The 20,421-nt window shown below is 37.8% G+C and overlaps 1 long non-coding RNA gene across 2 annotated transcripts; it reads left to right on the top strand.

Moving 5' to 3' along the window:
* The first annotated feature begins 7,379 nt into the window (after window positions 1-7,379).
* On the top strand, window positions 7,380-9,401 carry LOC140812019 (uncharacterized). Of its 2 annotated transcripts, none has more exons than XR_012113590.1 (3): window positions 7,380-7,498; window positions 7,668-7,784; window positions 9,148-9,401. It is a non-coding gene; the product is annotated as an uncharacterized lncRNA (long non-coding RNA). The 2 variants fall into 2 exon arrangements; XR_012113589.1 differs by having other exon boundaries at window positions 7,442-7,509.
* Window positions 9,402-20,421: the final 11,020 nt, after the last annotated feature.

Genomic DNA, 20,421 nt, shown 5'->3' with positions numbered 1-20,421 from the left:
CTACTACAAAGAACTGTTATAGATTCCAGTTAGAAAAGTATAAGATTCAGACCAGATATGGCTGATGAGTAGAGATTTCACGATAAGGATTCTAGATTTCGAATTCCTTTGATATCTGTGTTGTATATGACTCGATGAATATAGAAAGGAGCAGATTGCATCCCTATACATTCAGTAGACCTACTGAAATCGAGCCTAGCATTGGCAGATTTGCCAATAATATACTAATTGGCTGATATTGCTAGATAAGATTTTAGAATTACTTATAGCAGAAAGATATATTTCAGAATTGAATTCAGAATAGATACGGATGGTTATTCTAGAATTCAGTACAGAATGATATTGAGTGTACAGAATGATACAGAATGAATTAAAAGAATTGAAAAATCAGTAGAAGAGTACCGACCAGGAGTACATCTGATTTTGTGATACTCTTTGGCACGTGTCAGTATATTCAGAGATATTCTGATGAATTCTATGCTCATTATATCTATGAAATTTTGATATATTTGCAGCATCTGATTGACTAAATAGAATATTTGAATATTGTATTGAATATTCTGAGAACTGTAATGATTGTATACAGAAATTGTTCAAATAAGAATCCTGCTTGAAACAGATTATATTCAGAGTATGCGTTATCTAAAGTTAGTATACAGATTGATTTCGATATAGTTGAGATTGCAATCAAGAATTGATAAGAAACCGACATCAGAAATTTCAGAAATGTCAGAATTGTCAGAGATATATTTTGTCTGATTTGACAGATTATTTTGTTCAACTATTGTTTTATATCTGCTTGAGTATTGATATTGGTCTAAATCAGTATTTGAGACATCTTATATTGTTTTGGAGAGCATATTGTATTTGCAGATGATATATACCAGTTGATCATAATGACATGAAGATATTCATCAGCAATCCTTGTTTTATGAGTTCATTGAACTCACTAGATCTGAATGGGATATTGATACTTCGTTTCTGATTTGATATTACTGTTGTTTGAATCAGTATATGATACAGATTGTGGTGAACCGTTGAGAATACATACAGGTCAATTGTATCAGAGTTATTTTCGAGAGGTACAACTATTCAGAAATGTGATCAGAATGTTCAGAACTTAAATGTAATAATCAGAACCGAGTAACAGATATGTGATTTTGTGTTTTGTATGAGATTAATTAGTTTGTGATATCAGAATGTTTCAGAATTGTATAACAGAATTGATATCGACAGTCAGAGCCGAATACCAGGTAGGTATTTCTTCTTTACTTTATGTTATTAACTGATTTGTGGGTATCAAATAGTTCGGATTGGAAATCACAGATAGGGTCAGAAATGCACCGTAGTGGATTCAGTTTCCAGTTTGATAATTGAGAATGGATTATATTCGAACAGATGTTTTGATATAGACAGATTAAATCAGCTATGACATAGTTTGTATCAAAATATTGGCAGAAATTGTACTGATATGTCTGTAGTGCTAACAGAAAAGACAGAAAGATAGAGATTAGAAGATTTATTACAGAAATTGTATAGGTCTGACAAGAAATGGGGAGTATAATTCGATGAATTTCATAATGAGATTACTTCAATACTTTCCAGATATGATATGATAGGATTATGATTGACAGATTGTTCAATCTATATTTTATTAGTTTGTACAAGATCATGTACAAATAGGACCAAATAACACAGATCGGTGTCAGAAAAGTGGTCAGAAAGATCAGAATGCAATAGTAGATTATGTCAGATTGTGATTTTGCTTGAGTTTGTATTCGTGACAGAATATATCATGAACTCTCTTTTAGATTGTTTCACAGATTGACAGGCAGTTAGAATGGGTTATCCAGATTTAGAAGACTTCGGTACAGCCTTAGTGCTGGATGTTAGCACTATACAGCTTTAGTGCTGGAGGTTAGCACTCATTGTTATGAATTATTGTCAATATATGAATTACTGTATGACAATAGCTATCAAGATAGTTCAGAATGGACAGACTGAAGCAACCAACGTCCGATGATAATGATTGGAATTTGAAGCTAAAGATTGCATATGTCCTTAACTGGGATAAGCAGACTGGATAAAAACTACCAGCATTGGTTTGTGATGAACTGTGATTGGTTTATACAGATGTTGTATAACCAACATGGCAAAATTGATTCTGTCAGAAGGACTGGAAGAGTATTATGACATTATACTTAACGAATTCCTATTCCAGACCGGAATCAGATATTTGAGTTTTGATTTAACTCTCTTATGCATTTCCTCTGATATTTCTGATGTGATTACTTATGAGTTCGAGGACGAACTCAGATCTAAGAGGGGGAGAAATGTAAGGCCCAAGAATTACAGAATCGATAACCAAGATTATTAATCTTTATTAACGTGAGACTCCGAAGATATGAAAATGCATGACATGCAATGAGGGAAGAAAAGACATGAGAAAATAGGGTTTGCAAGACCGCGCCCGCGCCCAGAACAGGAGTGCATCCGCGGTCATGCAATTGTGGATTTTTGCAAGAAAGGCCGAAGCCACACCGCACCCGCGGTGCAACCAAGACCGCACCCGCGGTGCATGGACAGTAAGTTGGAAAATTTTATTCGAGGCGACACCGCACCCGCGGTAAGAACAAGACCGCACCCGCAGTGGTGGTACCGCACCCGCGGTCTAATATGTACCGCACCCGCGGTGTTGAATTTCAGAAAATGAAAGATAATGTCGAAGCATGAGCGCACCCGCGGTGCATGACACGACCGCACCCGCTGTCTTGCATGTTGCTTGAAAAATGATGCCACGTTTCAGATTGTGCATGAAGTATATATATAGGAGCATTACACGTTATTCCTCACAATTCAGAAAAATGAGTCGAGTTGTTGAAGAGAAAATCCTTACTCCTTTTAGATTGGCGATTGTGGAAGATCCGTCTATCAGAATTCAAATCCGAACGCAGTACCGTGTTCCTCTCGACTCGAGCTACACAAGGACGTAAGTTTCATTACGTTTTACAGTGTTTTGACATTATGATGTTGTCAGAATTTAATATGATTCAGATATGGTGTTTCTGCTACCATATATATTGTATAATCGAAGTCAGATTTCAGAATAGACTGGTTATGCAATTGTTATGAATTGTGAAAGATATTGATTGATATTTTGATATCAGAATTGTGTTAGTATTCAGAGTATGAATTCTATTGACACAGATTAGGAGTTCCAGTATTATATTTGTAATATTCAGATTGACGGGGTTATTCAGATTGTATTGTTATGCCGTCGAAACATCAGTTGATTTAGATTGATCAGATTCAGTATTGATTTAGATTGATCAGATATGATATTGATTGAGATTCATGGTTATATTGTTGATTTTGATCAGATTGTATACCGATTAGAATATTGATCAGAACATGTTGTGTATTGAGTTATTCACTGATACAGCGTATTCGATATTGTCATTTCAGATTTGATATGGACAGAGTTGAATACAGATCATCGTCTTCGTCAGACCGGGACGACAAAGGTATAATTCATGTGATATCTGGGAAGACATAACTCAAATCAGATCTCATTTGAGTTTCCCAATAAAATCACATACTAGATTATTGTTATATTCTGATATGAATATTCTTGTTTATATGCTGATATGCTACTGCTTTGTTTATAGATTTATATGCATTGCATTTAAGATAGGGAGTCTTGACAGATCCGTCAACTTCTAGATGTTCGGTGATATCACAGCTTAGGGGAAGATCATTCTCCTATTGTAGATGTGGATACAGATCAGGCCGAAGTCTAGAATAAGACGTACCGTCACCCCGATTGGGAGGGTAGGTGATAGATCTACTTATTCACACCGGGATCCCTAGAGTTATAGTTGAGTCGAGTCTAGACATGATTTGACTAGAACTGAATGTGTTTAGAGATGTGGTTTCATAGAATATGAAACCCATGGTTATTGCTTTCAGTATGATAGCATGTTTATATGATTTGATTTAAATTGCATGTTTATCTGAATTAAGTTGCATGTTTATTTTGATTTGATTTCATAGATTATGAAATCTATTACTTTTGAATATGGTCATGATAGCATGTTTTATGATTTAGATTGTTTATGCACATGCTTACCATGTTTTATACTGGGATTTATTCTCACCGGAGTTATCCGGCTGTTGTCTTGTTTTGTATGTGTGCATGACAACAGGTGGGGCATGATCGGGGTCGAGAAGATGACGAGAGAAGACGAGTTTAGCAGTGGTGATTCCGGACTTACTGTAGAGTAGGTTTTATTACTAGAACTTTAGTAGTTCAACCTTAGATTAGTTAAAAGACTGTTGTACAGTATGGTTCTTTTATACTGAGATGTAGTTTTATACAGATATATATATTATTTAGATGCCATTACCTTCCGCACTTTATTTTAAAAAGAAAAATTTTTGGATCCTGTTTATCAGAACTGATAATTAAATCCCCACGATGATTAATGAGAAAGATCAGCGTCCGGGTCCCCACAGATATTTTCCAAAAAATTCAAAGGGTAGAAAGTATTGTGTGAAACATTTTCGAGATATGAGGTTGGAAAGATTGAAGCGAATTTCGCAAAGCAAAAACAAAAATAAATATGATCAAGATACATAAATTGCACAATATCGTTGTCGTAAATTGTATCAAAATGTTGAATGAATTAAGTAAAAATAATCATCAAGAAAAACATCAATAAGTAAGATAGTCGACAATTATACTGAAGTGTCCTAAGTTCACTTGTTCTATGCGTTTAAAAAAACCAATGAAATGTACAATCAAGATTGTCATTGAAATTAGGACATTCAAGCAGAAGCAGCCACAACTACTATATATATGTCATAAAAATCATCAGAAAACATCTCTTTAATTTAAAATTTTAAAACCATGATATAATAATAATAATAATAATAATAATAATAATAATAATAATAATAATTTTAGCAATTTTTGTTCGCAAAACCCCTCAATAACGATTATAGCCTCGAAGTCTAAAAAAAACCCAAAATAATTAAAATAAAAGGACAAAAAATGACACGAATTATATGCTTAAATATTGGTTTGGCTATAGTAGAAAATGTTAAATTCTCAAAGGTTTTATAGGGAATAAAAAACAGTGTTATGAAGATATTAATACAAAGCTCTCATCGAGAATAGGCTTTAAAAATAGTTTCCGAAAAAGCATTTGAAAATTAATATTGAAATGGAGAAAACCATAAAAATTAAATCCACGGCAAAGAGACAATTATATTGAAATAAAGAAAACCAACCATTGGATTACAGTAAATAGTATGAAGGACAACAAAGATACCAAAAATAACGCACATAGAAGCCACCACAAACAAAATCACACATGTATAACCGATTCTTACCTGGATTGTTGGTCTTCCGGATGAGTAATCCGGTCGATGGTCAGTCCGATTGAGCCTTATGTTCTCTCGATAAAGTAGTTTGTAGCAAAGTCAGTAGGTTTTGGTTGCTAGTGTAATCTGTTCGTAATCAATGTAAAATCAATTAATGAGGGGGTATGGAAAAGTCATACGGGAAGCTAAAAGCAAAGCATTGAACGTGGATGCTGTGTGCTACACATTCGAAAAATATACACAAAATATAAGACCAAAGTGAAAGCAAAAGAAGAAAAACATACAGAGTCAATACCTCTTTGTAAGCTAGAAGGAACATTTGGCTTGAAAAACAAAGTTCAACTCAGAATTTACTGCGCATGATTTGTGGTTTCTTGGTTGATTAATATATTAGCATCATTTATTCATGACACACGCAACACATATGCTTTAGTGGCTAGACATGTTTGATTTTGTTTGTGATTCCTCCAGAATACGGCGCAATCGGACTAACCATCCATATAATTTGTCATCCGGCAGGGAAACAATCCAGATAAAAACCGGCAACAGATGTTGATTTTGTTGTGATGATTTACTGCGCGTGATTTGTGGTTTCTTGGTTTATTCGGAACATTTCTTCAGATTCAGTAATCGGTTTTCTACATGTTGCACCTTCTTTCCATCTATTCAATGTTTTGTGGTTTGATCTTCTAACTAACAATGGAAAAGAACTTATCCTTCTTCCGTACTGATAAAAATTTTCGTTATATTTTTCAACTATCACTGAAGTTGCTAAGACAACATGTTGTTGAAGTGATATGATTTTATTTTAACCTTTTTAACGTATAACATGTGCAATCACTTATTATCCTATCGAATTATACTAACGTAAAGCTTGAAAGTGTAGCCATCAGGATGATCATATGACTCAAAAAACTTAAGAAGTAGATTTGCAACTTATCTACCACCAATTATATTCTTCTGTTCATAACAAATATATGTGTGCAACTAGGTTCTATCATCTATATGTATTTCTGATACAATTTTGTGTCACTCAATATGATTACAAATGCAAGTCAGTTGTGGTCTGGTGTTATTTATTATCATAATCATTGTATTATCGATACAATTTATTGATGCACTTGCGAGAGAGCTGTCTATGTATATATGTTATTATGGGTCTTTTTGTGTTTGTGTGTGTGTTGAGTTGTTTAAAATTATTGCACCAAGGGACTGTAATTTTTTGAACAGCAATGATGCAACCAATCTAGATAAAAATAGTGACTATTACTTGAGTTGAAGTGCAAGGAAATGCCAATGAGTGGAGCAGCCTTGGATTTCACTGGAATACCTTCACCGTAAAAGACCTTTTCTGCTACAAAGGAATCTTATGTTTTTTTCTTCTAGCCATTGGAGGGTTGGCATGTCTATATAAAGGTCAATTGCATTGTACTTTTTTTCTGCATTTTCCGTATTGAATACTTTGTTACCTTTTGCATTTGATGCGAAGTTATACTTTTGTTCATAACAAGACACCTAAATCCTGAGACCGGGTTGCTTGAGCTTTGGGAGGGTTTTAAAGTGTTTGCAAACTTTAGTCCCACTACAGTTTTACCCTATGTGAAAATATGTGAGCTTTGGATGATCTTATTTTCTTTTCCATCTCAAAATTTTCTACTGATATAAAATGAAATCTAATACTAGAATTATTTGGAGTAAATAATTTGTGGAAACTTTATACTCAATCAATATAAAAAAGTTAAAAATTTAATAGATTTTTCATAAAATTCTTTATAAAATGTACAACAAATATCTATTTCAATTTTAGATTTTTATTGATAAGTTTCATTCCAACATTATCGAATTATACTTTTTGGTTTTATTTGTGGTGCATTAAGTTGGGTTTTTTAATAAGGTTTTTTAGGTGACGAAAACTGAATTTTCATGTGAAGCTCCTGTCCATTGCTTAATATTATAGCTATTTTCTCATTTTCACACATAATTTTATAGCTTCATTATTTTCAACTCATTGTATGAAAAGTACAATTGCTTTGTTTTCTAGGCTATCGAACTTGAATTTTTGTTTCTGAGTTGAACTTTGTTTTTCAAGCCAAATGTTCCTTCTTACAAAGAGGTATTGACTCTGTATGTTTTTCTTCTTTTTCTTTCACTTTGGTCTTATATTTTGTGTATATTTTTCGAATGTGTAGCACAAAACATCCATGTTCAATGCTTTGCTTTTAACTTCCCGTATGATTTTTCCATACCCCCTCATTAATTGATTTTACATTGATTAAAAACAGATTACACTAGCAACCAAAACCTACTGACTTTGCTACAAACTACTTTATCCAGAGAACATAAGGCTCAATCGGACTCATCATCGACCGGATTACTCATCCGGAAGACCAACAATCCAGGTAAGAATCGGTTATACATGTGTGATTTTGTTTGTGGTGGCTTCTATGTGCGTTATTTTTGGTATCTTTGTTGTCCTCATACTATTTACTGTAATCCAATGGTTGGTTTTCTTTATTTCAATATAATTGTCTCTTTGCCGTGGATTTAATTTTTATGGTTTTCTCCATTTCAATATTATTTTTCAAATGCTTTTTCAGAAACTATCTTTAAAGCCAATTCTCGATGAGAGCTTTGTATTATTATCTTCATAACACTGTTTTTTATTCCCTATAAAACCTTTGAGAATTTAACATTTTCTACTATAGCCAAACCAATATTTAAGCATATAATTCGTGTCATTTTTTGTCCTTTTATTTTAATTATTTTGGGTTTTTTTTAGACTTCGAGGCTATAATCGTTATTGAATGGTTTTGCGAACAAAATTGGCTAAAATTTTTATTATTATTATTATTATTATTATATCATGGTTTTAAAAATTTAAATTAAAAAGATGTTTTTTGATAATTTTTATGACATATACATAGTAGTTGTGGCTGCTTCTGCTTGAATGTCCTAATTTCAATAACAATCTTGATTGTACATTTCATTAGTTTTTTTTCATTGATTTTTTTTTTAAACGCATAGAACAAGTGAACTTAGGAAACTTCAGTATAATTGTCGATTGTCTTACTTATTGATGCTTTTCTTGATGATTATTTTTACTTCGTTCAGCATTTTAATACAATTTACGACAACGATACTGTGCAATTTATGTATCTTGATCATATTTATTTTTGTTTTTGCTTTGCGAAATTCGCTTCAATCTTTCAAACCTCATATTTTGAAAATGTTTCACACAAGACTTTCTTCCCTTTGAATTTTTTGGTAAATATCTTTCACACAATACTTTCTTTACTATGAATTTTTTTCTTTGATTTAACAATTTCTATTCACTTTTTCAAATAATATAATTTTCTTTCCTCTTAATCTCACTGATTTTTCTTGGTTTTCATTTACTAATGGTTTATACAGGTTTTTTGGCGATACTGTTATTTTCTTTCTCAAATCATTGAAACTTAAACATGTCTACACCAATATCTTTCACACAAGACTTTCTTCCCTTTGAATTTTTTGGTAAATATCTTTCACACAATACTTTCTTTACTATTAATTTGTTTCTTTGATTTCACAATTTCTATTCACTTTTTCAAATAATGTAAGTTTCTTTCCTCTTAATCTCACTAATTTTTCTTGGTTTTCATTTACTATGTAACGATGGTTTATACAGGTTTTTTGGCAATACTGTTATTTTCTTTCTCAAATCATTGAAACTTAAAATGTCTACACCAATATCTAACAGTTGCCTTTAACATATTGTCAAAGGTTAAAATACAATTTATCTTCGATGTCTTCTCCTTCTACACGGGCTACTGCTCATACCAATCACAATGACAATGAAAGGCGTCAATTAAACACAACACGACTACGAGCACATAGACAATTGATAACACAAGATCAACGACAAACAAATCTAGCCCGACGTCGGTCAAACTACCAAAGACGTATAAAAAATAGAAGTGCACATGCTACATATTCTGATGAATCAAGCTTCCAAACTCCAGATGTTACTACATAATTGATTGGTACATTATATAAGATATGAATTGTTTCCTTTTAATCGATCATTATATTCATTTTTTTACATTTATATTATTATTTCTGAATTTTAATTAATTATTATCCTACACGCATATAATGCTTGTGAGAACCCAAATTTTTGGGCATGTAATTAATTAAATATAGACATGTATAGAATTTATTTTCGAGTTGTAATAAATTCTAAAATATTAAATAATACATGGTATTGAAATTCCAAGATAATAAATACATGAAATTCAAAATTCGATACATATCATGTATTAATTTGGAAATAAGGCTGGATGAATATCAATAAAATTTGGAAAAAATATTACATACAAGGTAGATTTTCTCAACAATAAAGAATATTAATATTTATGGAATGATTATCTCGAATTTATGGAAGGAGCATCTCCAAATTTTGGAAAGAGTGTAAATCGAATTATGGTAAGATTTTCACCTCACCCCTATAAATAGGATAAGCTCTCATTCAAATTTCACACATTAATTTTCGAGGTTTTGCTCCAAATTTTCGAAATTTCTCTCCAAAATTATGCATGAGTCATCAAAATTATGTCAAAGTTCAGAAATTCGTTTCTCTCTCCCATGTGCTCGGAATCCGATCCCACCGTTCAGAATATTCTTCCATATGTTTCGCATAACATATCCAAATTTCAGCCAAATCCAACGGTTAGTTTTCGTTTATAGCCTTTGAGAGAAAACTGCTCAGATTTTAGGCGAGAATTCAGCATACCTACGGTTTTTCTGTGTGAACAGACCTACGCGACTTCCAAACCCGATCTCTACTGTTCATAATTTATTTAACGTACTTGTGAACGTACTGTAAAATTTTGAGTTCGATCCAACGGTGCGGTAAGGCACAGTGAATTTTACAAGATGGATGATTTTGAGTTCGATCCATCTGCTCCTTTCTGTAATAATCAAGTCATAGCTAGTACGAATCTCAAAGGAATTCTCAATCTAGAATTCTTATCGTACAATATTCATCCCCAAGCCATCTCAGGTCCAGTTCTCACCATCTTATGAATTAATCTATGGTAGCTCTGTACTTGATTAGCGTATCAATATCAGTAAGGCAGTTCCAAAATGAGAGAACACCAGTACAATACCATCTACCACACAATCTAACTCGATCTCATTCTTATCCTACTGTGGCATACAAGATCTACAGAAATCACTGATACAAGATCTTTTCTCAAAGAAAAAGAAACAAATACTACAGTAAATAGGGACTCGACAAATAATGCATGCATCAATGCAAATCTCTCAGAAATAAAATTATGTGAAGCACCGGTATCCCTCAATACATATGCAGGAAAATCAACCAAATCAGTTACCTGCAACATCATCATCTGGTGCTTCCTGAGCCTGCTCCTCGGTCAAAGCAAATACTCTGGCCTGCTGTCTAGGAGGTTGGCCAACTCTCTGGCTTCCTCCTGACCTCTGCTGTGACTGAGATGGTGCTGGCTGAAATGAAGGGACAACCGCTGATCGTCTACTCCACTGTGCCGCTGATCCCGCGGATTCGGCTCCCTGGGATCTTTGGGAATCCCTCTGTGGACATACTCTGGCAAAATGTCCCTGTTGTTTGCAGAAGTGGCAACTACCAAGTACTCCTTGGCATTGCTCAGTGGAATGTTTCCCTCCACAATTTCCGCAGTACACGCCAGTATAACTCTGGTGAGAACCACTCGAGCTAGAAGAACTGCCGCCAGACTTCTTAAACTGCTTTCCTCTAGCCTTCAAAAAATCTTTCCTTCCACCACTGCTACTGCCACTCTCGAATCGGGGAGGTGGTTGCGGTGGTCTCGATTCCAAAGGAACAGATGCAGCTCCTTTCTGCCTTATCAGGCCCGCTTCAGCGCCTTTTGCTCTATTCATGGCATCAGCAAAGTTATTCGGTCGTCCTGTGTTCACCAATGTAAAAATATCGGGATTCAAGCCATTGATGAACTGATCAGCAACGGCTTCGTCATTTTCAGCCACATGTGGAGCAAACTTCAACAAGGTAGAGAACTTGGTCACATATTCTTCAATGTTCAGCTGACCCTGTCTCAAGTTGGCAAACTCCGCCCCCTTGTCTTTCCTGTACGACACTGGGAAGAATCTTTGATAAAACTCAGTTTTAAATACATCCCAAGTAATAATCGTACCTCGTTGCTCCAAGGCCCTCTTCATCGTAATCCACCAGCTTTTTGCAACATCAAGCAGCTGGTGCCCAATCAATTTAATTCGGCGCTCATCACTGTACTCCAGTGAATCAAACAGCATCTCAATGTTACCTAACCAACTCTCACACTCAACTGATGTCTCAGTACCCTTAAGAGTCGGTGGTTTGAATGACTGAAACCTCTTCAGCAAGGTTTCCATTGGAGTCGGTGTTACATCCATTGGAGGATTCGATGTGCTACCCTGTTCTGGTATTCTTCTTGGAGGCATATCTGATAATCGAATGGATTAGTAACCCAATCCAATAAACCTGTTTCACTTCAGTCCCCTCTTCCGATCATCTTACTGCTGATCGAGAATCAGTTCAAGTTCGTTCCCAATAATACATATTACACAATCAAATCAGATACATCAAGTAACATGTAGTATATAAAGCAGTAAGACATGCTAGCATTCAAAAGCAGGAAAGAAAGCCTCAATCTACCCCGCTCACTAGCTTCTTCTACCTCAGTCTAAAGGATCTATCGCACTGATACCACCTGTTGTGGGGACCCGGACGCTAATTAAGTTCTTAATCATCATTGGGACTAATTAATCAATTATAAAACAGGGTCTAACATTTTTTTTAAAAAAAAAATACAAAGCGGAAACGTAATGTAATTTACTTCAAATTACATATTAAACATAAACATACAATCTTGTGTTATCTACACGAGTTCAACTACATATCAGTGCTGAATCCTATGTTGCTTCGAAGCCTGGATCTCCACGCTATCTAATCTTCTCTCATCCTCTTCTTGACCCTGATCCAGCCCCACCTGTTGTCATGCACACATACAAAACAAGACAACAGCCGGATAACTCCGGTGAGATATAAATATCCCAGTATAAATAATGTATACTTGCAATCATATAGAAGCATATACGAAAACCTATAAGAAATATTCATAACATGTATCAAATCAGAAACATAAATCAATATCAAGAATTCAATAAACATGAATGATATAAACAATGTAAATCAAGATGTCGTACCAGACTCCACCCAACCAATGCGTCGTCTCAGACTCGACTCCACTGACGCGTCGTCTCAGACTCGACTCAACTCTAACATAGGGATCCCGATGTCTGGATAATGATAAATATACCGAATCTCAGTCGATAGGAATGAATCATTCCCTAAACGGCATCGATATAATTAATATATCCAGTGTCTGGGCGAAACAGCCGCAGAATTGACGAATCAGTCAAGAATTAGGCGAATCAGCCAATAACCAGACGAATCAGCCTGTAATTAAGCGAATCAGCTAAAGTTTAGACGAAACAGTCAATAACTAGACGAATCAGCCCATAACCAGACGAATCAGCCGATGACTAGGCGAATCAGCCCATGACTAAACGCCTCATTAATCAATACATGCAGTGGCTATGAATCAGTAGCCTACAAACATCAATCTCATCAATTACAAATATCAATGTAATAAACTAAGTATGTGATTTAGGGAAACTCGAGTCAAACCTCACTCGAGTTGTGCAATCCCAACTCAACATTAATTTATACCTTTCTTTCTGATATTCTGACTCTGTAGAAGTCTCGAACTCAAAGCCTGTCAATACTCAATCTGACAATAACAATATCGAGGGTACGGAATCAATACACCACTCAATCAATAGTGGATATAATCCGAATTCAATCAAATTCTTTTTCAACAACATAACGGCATAATCTCAATATATCCAGTCATATCATATCAATCAGATATCACTTCCAATTTCTCATAATCGATGATAATGAAATTCTGATATCAAGTCGACTCCAAAACTATTCCGAAAATCATAACAATCCATAATCAGTCCGTTTCTTAATCTGACTTCGATTCTATGATGTCTAATATGTCAAGAACAACATATATGAGTTCCATTCAATTCTAACAATATCATTGTAAGGCTCGAGAATTATCAGTTTCCATTGATGCTAGACTCATAGAGGTAAGAATACATGACATTTAAATGAGAATTTTGAAGGCATGGCCGAAGCCACACTGCACCCGCGGTGCTAAGACTACCGCACCCGCGGTGTAGGTGACAGAAATTGGGGAATTTGTGCGAACAGACACCGCACCCGCGGTATTAGCGCAACCGCACCCGCGGTGTGAGACCGCACCCGCGGTCATGCAAGGATCGCACCCGCGGTCATAGTGTTGCAATTTTTGGTGAATTCGCCGTGAGCATAGCGCACCCGCGCTCTTGAGACACCGCACCCGCGGTCTGCATGCGAAATTGCCACCTTCGATTTTGGTCTTGACACATGGCATGAGGTATATATATGTTATGTTGACACATCACTTCTTCATTCTTCAGAATTCAGAACCGAGAGCTCCCAAGAAATCCTTCAAGTTTCTTCATGCTAAAAAGTAGAATTATGCAAGAGTTGTTCATCCGATTTTAATTCCGAGGTAAGATTTGTGTTCCTTGCATTGACGGCTACAAAGTGACGTAAGTTTGATATAATTCCAGCATGATTCAGATTGTGGATGTTGGGGAACTTATGATTTTGTTGCGAATATATGTTCTTGATATATAGAGCATCGTATATTTGTTATCAGATCGATTTTCGGACATCGTATACGAGCCTTGCGAATTTCCAGCATGTATATTGATATTGATTGGAAGAATTGAGCATATTATATTGTGTTGATGAGTATATTATGAGTTGTGGCTATAGTATATATTGTTTGTTGAGATTGAGTTGATCGGTATTGCGAGAATACGCTGTTATGCCGTAGATTTGTACCGAGATTTATTATTGATTGGCATATATGTTGCTTTGAGTTAGAGATTGATATTGGGTGTCTACACATTGTCGTTTCAGATTTGAGGTGACAGGTTTGACATTGAATTCGAGATCTCGACAGACGATTCGACAAGAAAGGTATAATTCATGTGGTCACGGGATTGCACAACTCGATTCAGATTTGATACGAGTTTCCCTAAATCACATACTAGATTGTTATTACATTGATTATGTAATGCCTTGTTTATGGATTTATATTCGAGTCCTGAGATAGGAGAGATTGGCAGACTTGCCAAAACTAGACGTTTCGGTGTATCGTCGCATAGGAGCAGATTTGCTATATGTGTAGACCCTCGATACAGAGTTGACCGAAGTCTAGGAATAAGACGTACCGTTGCCCCGAGTGGTTGGGTAGGTAACAGACCGTCTTATTCACACCGGGATCCCTAGATTAGAAAAGAGTCGAGTCAAGATTCAAATTGTCGAATACAGATTTGTATTCTACTACATGTTTAGATGTATATTCATGTTACTTGATTTATGTTATGCATTTGTACATGATTTATGACATTGCATGCATCCATATTTTATACTGGGATATGTTCTCACCGGAGTTATCCGGCTGTTGTCGTGTCTGTATGTGTGCATGGCAACAGGTGGGGCAGGATCAGGGTCACGACGAGGACGAGAGAGTTGATAGCGTGGTGATGCCGGGTGTAGCAGAAGACTTCTTATGTTGTACTAGTAGTTTCATGTTGATACTAGAGATGTTATATTGTTCTTATCACATGTATAACAAGTAAGGCTACTAGATCACGACATGTAATGTTTGATGACTGATGTTTGTTTAAAAAAAAAAAAAAGACGCTTTATGTTAACAATCGATTAAATGTTAGAAAGCGAAAATTTGACCCGTCATTTTTAATAAAGATCCAATTAAATCCCAAAAGAATTGAGTTAGAGCCCGGGTCCCCACAACAGGTGGTATCAGAGCAGTAGGTTCTGTAGACTGAAATAGAATAGAATGAGCGGGGTAGATCGAGTCATCTTCCTTGCTTTTGAGATGCTAGCATGCTTTATTGCTTTCCCTATATATGTTGTGTTGTATTATCTGAATTGATTTACAGCATTTCAAGCCTGAATCAGAACCGATTCTCGATCAGAGGTATATGATCAGAGAAGGGCTGAGACAGATGACATTGGGTGTGTACTAATCAGTTTTATGATCAGATTTATGCCGCCTAGACGAGTGCCACAACCAGAGCAGGGTAGCACATCCGGTGCACAGATGGATGTCACCGCTACGCCGATGGAGACTTTATTGAAGAGATTCCAGTCTTTCCATCCGCCTAATCTGAAAGGCACAGAGAGTGCAGTAGAATGCGAGAGCTGGCTGGATGATATCGAGATGCTGTTTGAGTCTTTGGCTTACACTGACGAACGACGTGTGAAGCTGATAGGGCATCAGATGCAAGAGGTTGCAAAGAGCTGGTGGTTAACTACGAAGAGAGCCTTGGAGCACCGAGGCATTGATATCACGTGGAAAGTCTTCAAAGATGAGTTCTATCAGCGCTTCTTTCCCGTTTCCTACCGGAAAGATAAGGGAGCTGAATTTGCGAATCTGAAGCAGGGACAGTGGAACATCGAGGAGTATGTTGCTAAATTTTCTGCATTGCTACGATTTGCACCGCATGTGGCCGGAAACGACGAGGCAGTGGCCGATCAGTTCATCAACGGACTGAATCCCGATGTCTTTACTTTGGTGAACACGGGCCGTCCTAGTACTTTTTCGGAGGCACTGAACCGAGCAAAGGGAGCAGAGGCTGGCTTGATCAGGCAGCGAGGAGCTTCCTACGGTGTTCAGGGGCAGAGACCGCCACAGCCTACTACCGTACAGTTTCCACCACCTCCTCCTCGTTTTGACAGCGGAGCAAGTGGTAGTGGTAAGAAGGAATTTCTAAAGGCTAAAGGCAAACAGTTTAAGAAATCTGGGAGTAGTTCATCGAGTTCGAGTGGATCTCGACAGAGAGGTCAGGGGTCAGAGTATAGTGGCGCATACTGTGGTTCATGCGGAGGGCGACATGCTACGGAGCAGTGTCAAGGAGTTATGGGACGCTGCAACATCTGTAGGCAACAGGGACATTTCGCCAGAGTTTGTCCCCAGAGAGGTGCATCACGATTCCAGAGCACAGGATCATCAGCACCAGCGCCACAGATGGAGAGACAGGCATCCTCTGTACACTCCTTTCAGCCACCCTCCACACAGACACAGCAGAGGCCAGGAGGTAGTCAGACGGTGAGTCAGCCTCCTCGACAGCAGGCACGTGTTTTTGCCCTGACAGAGGAGCAGGCGCAGGAGGCGCCAGATGACGTCATTGCAGGTAATTGTTTCCTTTGCGGTTATCCTGCCTATGTGTTGATAGACACAGGGGCATCTCATACATTCATATCTGAACATTTTGCATTGAGACATTCATTGCCTGTTGAGTCGTTGTCGACAGTAGTGTCTATAGCTTCTCCGTTGGGAAGTGGTTTGATATCTGTGACTACTGTTAGACACTGTATGCTTCAGTTTGAGGGGCATGAGATTGATCTTGATTGTGTAGTACTTGGTTTAGCTGATTTTGACTGTATAGTTGGTATAGACATGTTGACCAAGTACAGAGCCACGGTAGATTGTTTCCACAAGATTGTCAGATTCAGACCTGAACTGACAGATGAATGGAAATTTTACGGCAAGGGTTCCAGATCTCGGATTCCCTTAGTATCTGCTCTGACTATGAGTAGATTGCTTCAGAGAGGAGCAGAGGGCTTTCTCGTATATTCAGTAGATCTACTGAAGACGAGCCCAGCATTGGCAGATTTGCCAGTGGTTTGCGAGTTTGCAGATGTTTTTCCTGATGAGATTCCAGGGTTGCCTCTGATTCGAGAGGTTGATTTCAGCATAGATCTTATGCCCGGTTCTGTTCCTATTTCGAGAGCTCCGTATAGGATGGCACCGATAGAGCTGAAAGAGTTGAAAGCACAGTTGGAGGATCTTCTGTCCAAGGGATATATCAGACCCAGTGTATCACCTTGGGGTGCTCCGGTGCTTTTTGTTAGAAAGAAAGATGGTTCGATGCGACTGTGTATTGATTATAGGCAGTTGAACAAGGCGACCGTGAAGAACAAGTATCCGTTGCCTCGCATCGACGATTTGTTTGATCAGTTACAGGGATCTTCGGTATATTCGAAGATTGATTTGAGATCAGGGTATCATCAACTTAGAGTTAGAGATGTTGATATTCCGAAGACTGCATTCCGAACCAGGTATGGACACTACGAGTTTGTTGTTATGCCTTTCGGTTTGACGAATGCACCTGCGGTGTTTATGAGTTTGATGAACCTCATTTTTCAGAAATATTTAGATGAGTTTGTAATTGTGTTTATTGATGACATTTTGGTGTATTCAAAGAGTTTGACTGAGCATGCAGATCATCTGAGAATTGTGCTGAAGACTTTGCGACAGGAGTAGTTGTACGCTAAACTGTCCAAGTGTGAATTCTAGTTGCGACAGGTTGTCTTCTTGGGGCACATTATATCTGGAGAGGGTATTGCGGTAGATCCGAGTAAAGTTGAGGCTGTGATCAGTTGGCCGAGACCGACTTCTGTGCCAGAGATACGCAGTTTCATGGGTCTAGCCGGGTATTATCGACGTTTTATTCGAGACTTCTCCAGTATAGCGAAGCCGATTACCCAGTTGACACAGAAGAATATGCCATTTGTGTGGTCCGAAGATTGTGAAGCCAGTTTTGTTGAGCTAAAGAAGAGGCTGACTAGTGCGCCTGTCTTGACGATTCCATCAGGTACAGGTGAGTTCGTTGTATATTGTGATGCATCTCACAGAGGGTTAGGATGTGTTCTTATGCAGCGAGGGCACGTGATAGCATACGCCTCTAGACAGCTGAAGCCACACGAGACTCGTTATCCGATTCATGATCTTGAATTGGCGGCGATTGTCTTTGCCTTTAAGATCTGGCGTCATTATCTGTATGGCGAGAAATTTGAGATCTATTCCGATCATAAGAGCTTGAAGTATCTCTTTTCTCAGTCAGAGTTGAATATGAGGCAGCGACGATGGCTTGATCTGCTGAAAGATTTTGATTACGAGATCAAGTACCATCCAGGAAAGTCGAATGCAGCGGCAGACGCTTTGAGTCGAAAGGTATGTGCTCTTTCCTTGTCGACTGTAGGTGTATCGAGTTTAGTAGAAGATTGTTGCTTGTCTGGATTGACATTTGATACAGAGAGTAGACCGCTGCGACTTGCTGCGATTCAGATTGAGCCAGATCTGATTTCGAGGATCAAAGAAGCACAGAGAACTGATCCGAATGTACAGAGATCGATTGATATGGTCAGAGCTGGACATATCTCAGAATATCAGGTTAGAGATTCTGTTCTGTATGTGAATAACCGCTTAGTGGTGCCAGATGTTTCAGATTTGAGACGACAGATCATGTCAGAGGCACACTGTAGTCGGTTCAGCATTCATCCTGGTGGCAGAAAGATGTACAATGATTTGAAGACACAATTCTGGTGGAAGCAGATGAAGACAGATATTGCAGAATTTGTGTCTAAATGTCTAAATTGCCAACAGGTGAAGGCAGAAAGGAAGAAACCCGGAGGTCTACTTCAGAGTTTGTCTGTTCCTGAATGGAAATGGGACCACATTTCCATGGATTTCGTGACGAAGTTACCTCGATCTTCGCGGGGCTGTGACGCGATTTGGGTTGTGATAGACAGACTGACCAAATCAGCGTGCTTTATTCCATACAGGATGACCTATCGACATGATCAGATGGCAGAGTTGTATGTCAAAGAGGTCGTCAGATTGCATGGTGTGCCGAAGTCGATCGTATCAGATCGTGATCCACGATTTACTTCTCACTTTTGGCACAGCTTGCAGCAGGTTTTGGGTACGACTTTACACCTGAGCACTGCTTATCATCCCCAGACAGACGGACAGTCAGAACGGACTATCCAGACTTTAGAGGATATGCTGAGAGCTGTAGTACTAGATTTTGGTACTAGTTGGCAAGATTCATTGCCGTTGTGTGAGTTTTCATACAACAACAGCTATCAGACGAGCATAGAGATGGCACCGTTCGAAGCTTTATACGGAAAGAAGTGCAGATCTCCGTTGTACTGGGATGATATTTCTGAGGTACCAGAATTGGGGCCTGATATGATTCGTGAGATGACAGAAAAAGTGAAGATCTTTCAGAAACGAATGAAGACGGCACAGGATAGGCAAGCGAAGTACGCCAATATTAGACGCAGACCGTTAGTATTCGAATAGGGAGACAGAGTATTTCTGAAGATTTCACCTTTCAGAGGCGTTGTCAGATTTGGCAAGCGAGGAAAGTTGTCTCCTAGATACGTCGGTCCGTATGAGATTCTTGAGAAGATTGGCGATCGAGCTTACCGACTTGCTCTTCCTCCTTCACTGTCCGGTATACATGATGTTTTTCATGTATCGATGTTGCGCAGATACATGCCAGATGATTCTCATGTTATTCAACCTGACGAAGTCGAGTTAGATCAGACTTTGAGCTACGTCGAGCAACCGATACAGATTTTGGATCGGAAGGAAAAGAAGCTTAGAACCAAGACTATTCCGCTGGTGAAGGTTCAATGGAATCGTCATGGCATCGAGGAAGCAACTTGGGAGACAGAGTCTGAGATGAGACAGAGGCATCCCGAGTTATTCTTATGATGTGAGTCTTTCTTCCCATTGTGACTTTACAGTTTTGTATATAATTGCATGATTACTTGCTTATGAGTTCGAGGACGAACTCTTGTCTAAGAGGGGGAGAAATGTAAGGCTCGAGAATTAGCAGTTTCCATTGATGCTAGACTCATAGAGGTAAGAATACATGACATTTAAATGAGAATTTTGAAGGCATGGCCGAAGCCACACTGCACCCGCGGTGCTAAGACTACCGCACCCGCGGTGTAGGTGACAGAAATTGGGGAATTTGTGTGAACAGACACCG

The sequence above is a fragment of the Primulina eburnea genome, chromosome 1 (genome assembly GCF_022965805.1).
Source record: "Primulina eburnea isolate SZY01 chromosome 1, ASM2296580v1, whole genome shotgun sequence".
NCBI lineage: Eukaryota > Viridiplantae > Streptophyta > Magnoliopsida > Lamiales > Gesneriaceae > Primulina > Primulina eburnea.
The sequence above is the reverse complement of the archived record's forward strand: the minus strand, read 5'-3'. Positions and strand labels throughout refer to the sequence as shown.